General features: G+C 41.1%; 2 non-coding genes across 2 annotated transcripts; both read right to left on the reverse strand.

Moving 5' to 3' along the window:
* Positions 1-2,436: 2,436 nt before the first annotated feature.
* On the reverse strand, positions 2,437-2,508 carry trnah-gug (transfer RNA histidin (anticodon GUG)). The gene has a single exon. It is a non-coding gene; the product is annotated as a tRNA-His (tRNA).
* Positions 2,509-4,190: 1,682 nt separating this feature from the next.
* Positions 4,191-4,262, reverse strand: trnah-gug (transfer RNA histidin (anticodon GUG)). The gene has a single exon. It is a non-coding gene; the product is annotated as a tRNA-His (tRNA).
* Between the last annotated feature and the right edge of the window lie 2,557 nt (positions 4,263-6,819).

The raw sequence follows: 6,819 nt of genomic DNA on the forward strand, positions 1-6,819 counted from the left end.
CCACAAAGAGTGTGTTTGGCAGTTTAAAAAAAGGTAAGGATGAATGGTCTAAGCCTGCAAAGAATTACATTTTTGGTTTATCTGTACCTTTTGCTGTGACCCAGATTCGAACCGGGGTTGCTGCGGCCACAACGCAGAGTACTAACCACTATACGATCACAGCTGAGAAGTGCCAGTGGTCATAGTTCTAGTCTTTGTTGCTCTCCATGACTTTTTGGTTAGCCCACAGTTAGAAAAACCATGGTAAATCTTTATGACACACATACATCTTTCACAAGAAAATTCCAAAAACAATCTTTTATTAAGTTTGGTAAGGGCTCAAAACTGCATTTCTTTACAGCACCAGGAGTAATGTATGCTGTGAGGGAACCGTTATTACTCACTCTGCCCTTGGACTTGTGGTAGGAAATACACATTGAAGTACTCATTGTTTAGTGTACATGAATGAATGCACAATAATTACAGTTTAATGAAAGTTCCAGTACCTCATGTTGTTGTAGAAGAGTTTCCCAACAGACTGAATAAAGATGTTAGGCATGTGTAGCACAGACTGCCCAATTATGGCATCTTTGATGTACTTTTGGTGCTCAAAGACAGTGTTTGGCAGTATTAATGAAGTTAAGGATGAAAGGTCTAAGCCTGCAAAGAACTACATTTTTGGTTTATTTGTACCTTTTGCTGTGACCTGGATTCGAACCGGGGTTGCTGCGGCCACAACGCAGAGTACTAACCACTATACGATCACAGCTGAGAAGTGCCAGTGGTCATAATTCTAGTCTTTGTTGCTATACCTTGACTTTTTGGTCAGACCACTGTTGGAAAAACCATGGAAAATCTTTATGACACACATACATCTTTCACAAGAAAAATTCCAAAAACTATCTTTTATTAAATTTGGTAAGGGCTCACAACTGCATTTCTGTACAGCACCAGGAGTAACGTATGCCGTGAGGGAACCATTATTACTCACTCTGCCCTTGGACTTGTGGTAGGAAATACACATTGAAGTACTCATTGTTTAGTGTACATGAATGAATGCACAATAATTACAGTTTAATGTAAGTTCCAGTACCTCAAGCCGTTGTGGAATAGGTTCCCAACAGACTGAATAAAGATGTTAGGCCCAATTATAGCACAGACTGCCCAATTCTGGCATCTTGGATGTACTTTTGGTCCACAAAGACAGTGTTTGGCAGTTTTAATGAAGTTAAGGATGAAAGGTCTAAGCTTGCAAAGAACTGCATTTTTGGTTTATCTGTACCTTTTGCTGTGACCCGGATACGAACCGGGGTTGCTGCGGCCACAACGCAGAGTACTAACCACTATACGATCACAGCTGAGAAGTGCCAGTGGTCATAGTTCTAGTCTTTGTTGCTCTCCATGACTTTTTGGTTAGCCCACAGTTAGAAAAACCATGGAAAATCTTTATGACACACATACATCTTTCACAAGAAAATTCCAAAAACAATCTTTTATTAAGTTTGGTAAGGGCTCAAAACTGCATTTCTGTACAGCACCAGGAGTAATGTATGCTGTGAGGGAACCGTTATTACTCACTCTGCCCTTGGACTTGTGGTAGGAAATAGACATTGAAGAACTCATTGTTTAGTGTACATGAATGAATGCACAATAATTACAGTTTAATGAAAGTTCCAGTACCTCATGCCGTTGTAGAAGAGTTTCCCAACAGACTGAATAAAGATGTTAGGCATGTGTACCACAGACTGCCCAATTATGGCATCTTTGATGTACTTTAGGTGCACAAAGACAGTGTTTGGCAGTTTTAATGAAGTTAAGGATGAAAGGTCTACGCCTGCAAAGAATTACATTTTTGGTCTATCTGGACCTTTTGCTGTGACCCAGATTCGAACCGGGGTTGCTGCGGCCACGACGCAGAGTACTAACCACTATACGATCACAGCAGAATCGTGCCAGTGGTCATAGTTCTAGTCTTTGTTGCTCTCCATGACTTTTTGGTTAGCCCACAGTTAGAAAAACCATGGTAAATCTTTATGACACACATACATCTTTCACAAGAAAATTCCAAAAACAATCTTTTATTAAGTTTGGTAAGGGCTCAAAACTGCATTTCTGTATAGCACCAGGAGTAATGTATGCCGTGAGGGAACCGTTATTACTCACTCTGCCCTTGGACTTGTGGTAGGAAATACACATTGAAGTACTCATTGTTTAGTGTACATGAATGAATGCACAATAATTACTGTTTAATGTAAGTTCCAGTACCTCAAGCCGTTGTGGAATAGTTTCCCAACAGACTGAATAAAGATGTTAGGCCCTTTATAGCACAGACTGCCCAATTCTGGCATCTTGGATGTACTTTTGGTCCACAAAGAGAGTGTTTGGCAGTTTTAAAAAAGGTAAGGATGAAAGGTCTAAGCCTGCAAATAATTACATTTTTGGTTTATCTGTACCTTTTGCTGTGACCCGGATTCGAACCGGGGTTGCTGCGGCCACAACGCAGAGTACTAACCACTATACTATCACAGCTGAGAAGTGCCAGTGGTCATAGTTCTGCTCTTTGTTGCTCTCCATGACTTTTCGGTTAGCCCACAGTTAGAAAAACCATGGAAAATCTTTATGACACACATACATCTTTCACAATCAAAATTCCAAAAACTATCTTTTATTAAGTTTGGTAAGGGCTCACAACTGCATTTCTGTACAGCACCAGGAATAACGTATGCTGTGAGGGAACCGTTATTACTCATTCTGCCCTTGGACTTGTGGTAGGAAATACACATTGAAGTACTCATTGTTTAGTGTACATGAATGAATGCACAATAATTACAGTTTAATGTAAGTTCCAGTACTTCATGTTGTTGTAGAAGAGTTTCCCAACAGACTGAATAAAGATGTTAGGCATGTGTAGCACAGTGCCCAATTCTGGCATCTTGGATGTACTTTTGGTCCACAAAGAGAATGTTTGACAGTTTTAAAGAAGTTAAGGATGAAAGGTCTAAGGCTGCAAAGAACTGCATTTTTGGTTTATCTGTAACTTTTGCTGTTACCCGGATTCGAACCGGGGTTGCCGCGGCCACAACGCAGAGTACTAACCACTATACGATCACAGCTGAGAAGAGCCAGTGGTCATAGTTCTAGTCTTTGTTGCTCTCCATGACTTTTTGGTCAGACCACTGTTGGAAAAACCATGGAAAATCTTTATGACACACATACATCTTTCACAAGAAAAATTCCAAAAACTATCTTTTATTAAGTTTGGTAAGGGCTCACAACTGCATTTCTGTACAGCACCAAGAGTAACGTATGCTGTGAGGGAACCGTTATTACTCACTCTGCCCTTGGACTTGTGGTAGGAAATAGACATTGAAGTACTCATTGTTTAGTGTACATGAATGAATGCACAATAATTACTGTTTAATGTAAGTTCCAGTAACTCAAGCCGTTGTGGACTAGTTTCCCAACAGACTAAATAAAGATGTTAGGCATGTGTAGCACAGACTGCACAATTCTGGCATCTTGGATGTACTTTTGGTCCACAAAGAGAATGTTTGACAGTTTTAAAGAAGTTTAGGATGAAAGGTCTAAGCCTGCAAAGAACTACATTTTTGCTTTATCTGTACCTTTTGCTGTGACCCGGATACGAACCAGGATTTTTGCAGCCACAACGCAGAGTACTAACCACTATACGATCACAGCTGAGAATTGCCAGTGGTCATAGTTCTAGTCTTTGTTGTTCTCCATGACTTTTTGGTCAGACCACTGTTGGAAAAACCATGGAAATTCTTTATGACACACAAACATCTTTCACAAGAAAAATTCCAAAAACTATCTTTTATTAAGTTTGGTAAGGGCTCACAACTGCATTTCTGTACAGCAACAGGAGTAATGTATGCCGTGAGGGAACCTTTATTACTCACTCTGCCCTTGGACTTGTAGTAGGAAATACACATTGAAGTTCTCATTGTTTATTGTAGATGAATGAACCCAAAATAATTAGTTTAATGTAAGTTCCAGTACCTCATGTCGTTGTGGAAGAGTTTCCCAACAGACTGAATAAAGATGTTAGGCATGTGTAGCCTAGACTACCCAATTCTGGCATCTTGGATATACTTTTGGTCCACAAAGACAGTATTTGGCAGTTTAAAAGAAGTTGAGGATGAAAGGTCTAAGCCTGCAAAGAACTGCAGTTTTGGTTTATCTGTACCTTTTGCTGTGACCCGGATTCGAACCGGGGTTGCTGCGGCCACAACGCAGAGTACTAACCACTATACGATCACAGCTGAGAAGTGCCAGTGGTCATAGTTCTAGTCTTTGTTGCTCTCCATGACTTTTTGGTCAGACCAGAGTTGGAAAAACCATGGAAAATCTTTATGACACACATACATCTTTCACAAGAAAAATTCCAAAGACTATATTTTATTAAGTTTGGTAAGGGCTCACAACTGCATTTCTGTACAGCACCAGGAGTAACGTATGCCGTGAGGGAACCGTTATTACTCACTCTGCCCTTGGACTTGTGGTAGGAAATACACATTGAAGTACTAATTGTTAAGTGTACATGAATGAATGCACAATAATTACAGTTTAATGAAAGTTCCAGTACCTCATGCCGTTGTAGAAAAGTTTCCCAACAGACTGAATAAAGATGTTAGGCATGTGTAGCACAGACTGCCCAATTATGGCATCTTTGATGTACTTTTGGTCCTCAAAGACAGTGTTTGGCAGTTTTAAACAAGTTGAGGATGAAAGGTCTAAGCCTGCAAAGAACTACATTTTTGGTTTATCTGTACCTTTTGCTGTGACCCGGATTTGAACCGGGGTTGGTGCGGCCACAATGCAGAATACTAACCACTATACGATCACAGCTGACAAGTGGCAGCGGTCATAGTTCTAGTTTTTGCTCTCCATGACTTTTTGGTCAGACCAAAGTTGGAAAAACCAGGGAAAATTTTTATGACACACATACATCTTTCACAAGAAAAATTCCAAAGACTATCTTTTATTCAGTTGGGTAAGGGCTCACAACTGCGCTTCCGTACAGAACCAGGAGCAACGTATGCCGTGAGGGGACCGTTATTACTCACTCTGCCCTTGGACTTGTAGGAAATACACATATAAGTTTTCATTGTTTAGTGTAGATGAATGAACCCAAAATAATTACAGTTTAATTCAAGTTCCAGTACTTCATGCCGTTGTGGAAGAGTTTCCCAACAGACTGAATAAAGATGTTAGGCATGTGAAGCACAGACTGCCCAATTCTTGTATTTTGGATGTACTTTTGGTCCACAAAGACATTGTTTGGCAGTTTTAATGGGTTTCATGATGAAAATTGTAAGCCTGCAGGCAATGACATTGTGGTATTTCTGGACCTTTTGCTGTGATCCGGACTCGAACCGGGGTTGCTGCGGCCACAACGCAGAGTACTGACCACTATAAGATCACAGCTGACAAGCGGCAGCAGTCATCGTTCTAGTCTTTGTTGCTCTCCAAGAACAGTACAAATGCTAAGTTTGTTGTCTTCATACACACATATAGAAGAGACACATCTTCACATCCCAATCACAGCAGGTGACCACTCTGGTTTTCATTCACAATGCTTTTGCCCCATCAGTCAAAAACATTTTTCCATCCTCTCTTTACTAAGTATCAGCCTTACAGCGGCATGTGGGTAGAAACTGGCTTTGCTTACCATACAGAGAACACCAAAGACATCTTGGTACACCAAGGTGTGAGACAAGACACCACCCTTCAAGAAGAAAACTCTATCATTGCCGCTGTCTTTACTGATTCTTGAAGTTACACCAAAATGAAGACAGAAACAACAGGATCATTTCCACCATGCCTTCCCATGTGTCCAGGTGTCCTTTGGCAAGCCATTGAATCCCGTTAAGGTCCTGGTACTTTAAGGTTGGTGCCAATATTCAGCAGTGTGTGAATGTGTGCGTCCATAGGGGAATGGGACTGTGAATTTAAAAAAAAAGTATTTCTAAAAAGGTCGTAAAGCACTACAGAAGTCGTATACATTATTACCTATTTATTCATCTTTTCCCTGAGAGAGGAATCTGACAGTGAGATAAACACAAATGCACACAAATATGTGTTGCCTTGACACTTGGATGGGAACTTGGTGACGAAAGGCCATAGATGTTTAAAGCTAAAAAAAAAACATTTGCACCTGGCTGCTGTGGCTCTTTGGGTTATCCACGCCCGTGTAGGGTTGTAGATAGGAGTGGTTGCAATCATAAGTAGAGTACGGGTGTGTTTGAGAGTTCCCTTTTGGGTGGTTGAAAGCAGAAGCTACAATTTCTGTGCATATAGTGTATCGTGAGGTATTCTTTTGTAAGTTGATGTACCGATGATGCTGTTGTACGGAGCTCTTAAGCCACATTGTAATTAAAGCACTGTTTAGACCTTCCTTTACAGTACCTATGTTCTTTCTCTTACAGCTTATCCCATCAGGGGTCGCCACAGCGAATCATCCTTACTGTCGAGGACAAGATGCATGGTAGAGTTGGCAATGTTTTACACTGGATGCCTTTCCTGACGCAATCCTCTCAATTAAGCCGGGCTTGGGACCGGCATTCCGAAGTAGAAAAGGGAACAGGGAGCAGCCTGGATTTGAACCCTGGTTCCACGGACAGAAGGCGTCGCAAACCAGCCCAAGCTTAACCGGCTCCCAACTTCCTTTAGAGTACCTATACAGGCTTGTAATTGATTTACCCACCTGTACCCACCTAAAGGGGCAGTTATGATAAAGCCATAAGCATTATCAACCCCAACAATCCTTAAAGATGAACTCAGAACGGCCAATGGAGGACTTGAGAGCTTCTGAGATGT

This window comes from Oryzias latipes, chromosome 2 (genome assembly GCF_053564925.1).
Source record: "Oryzias latipes strain Hd-rR chromosome 2, Olatipes_Hd-rR_3.1".
Classification (NCBI taxonomy): Eukaryota; Metazoa; Chordata; class Actinopteri; order Beloniformes; family Adrianichthyidae; genus Oryzias; species Oryzias latipes.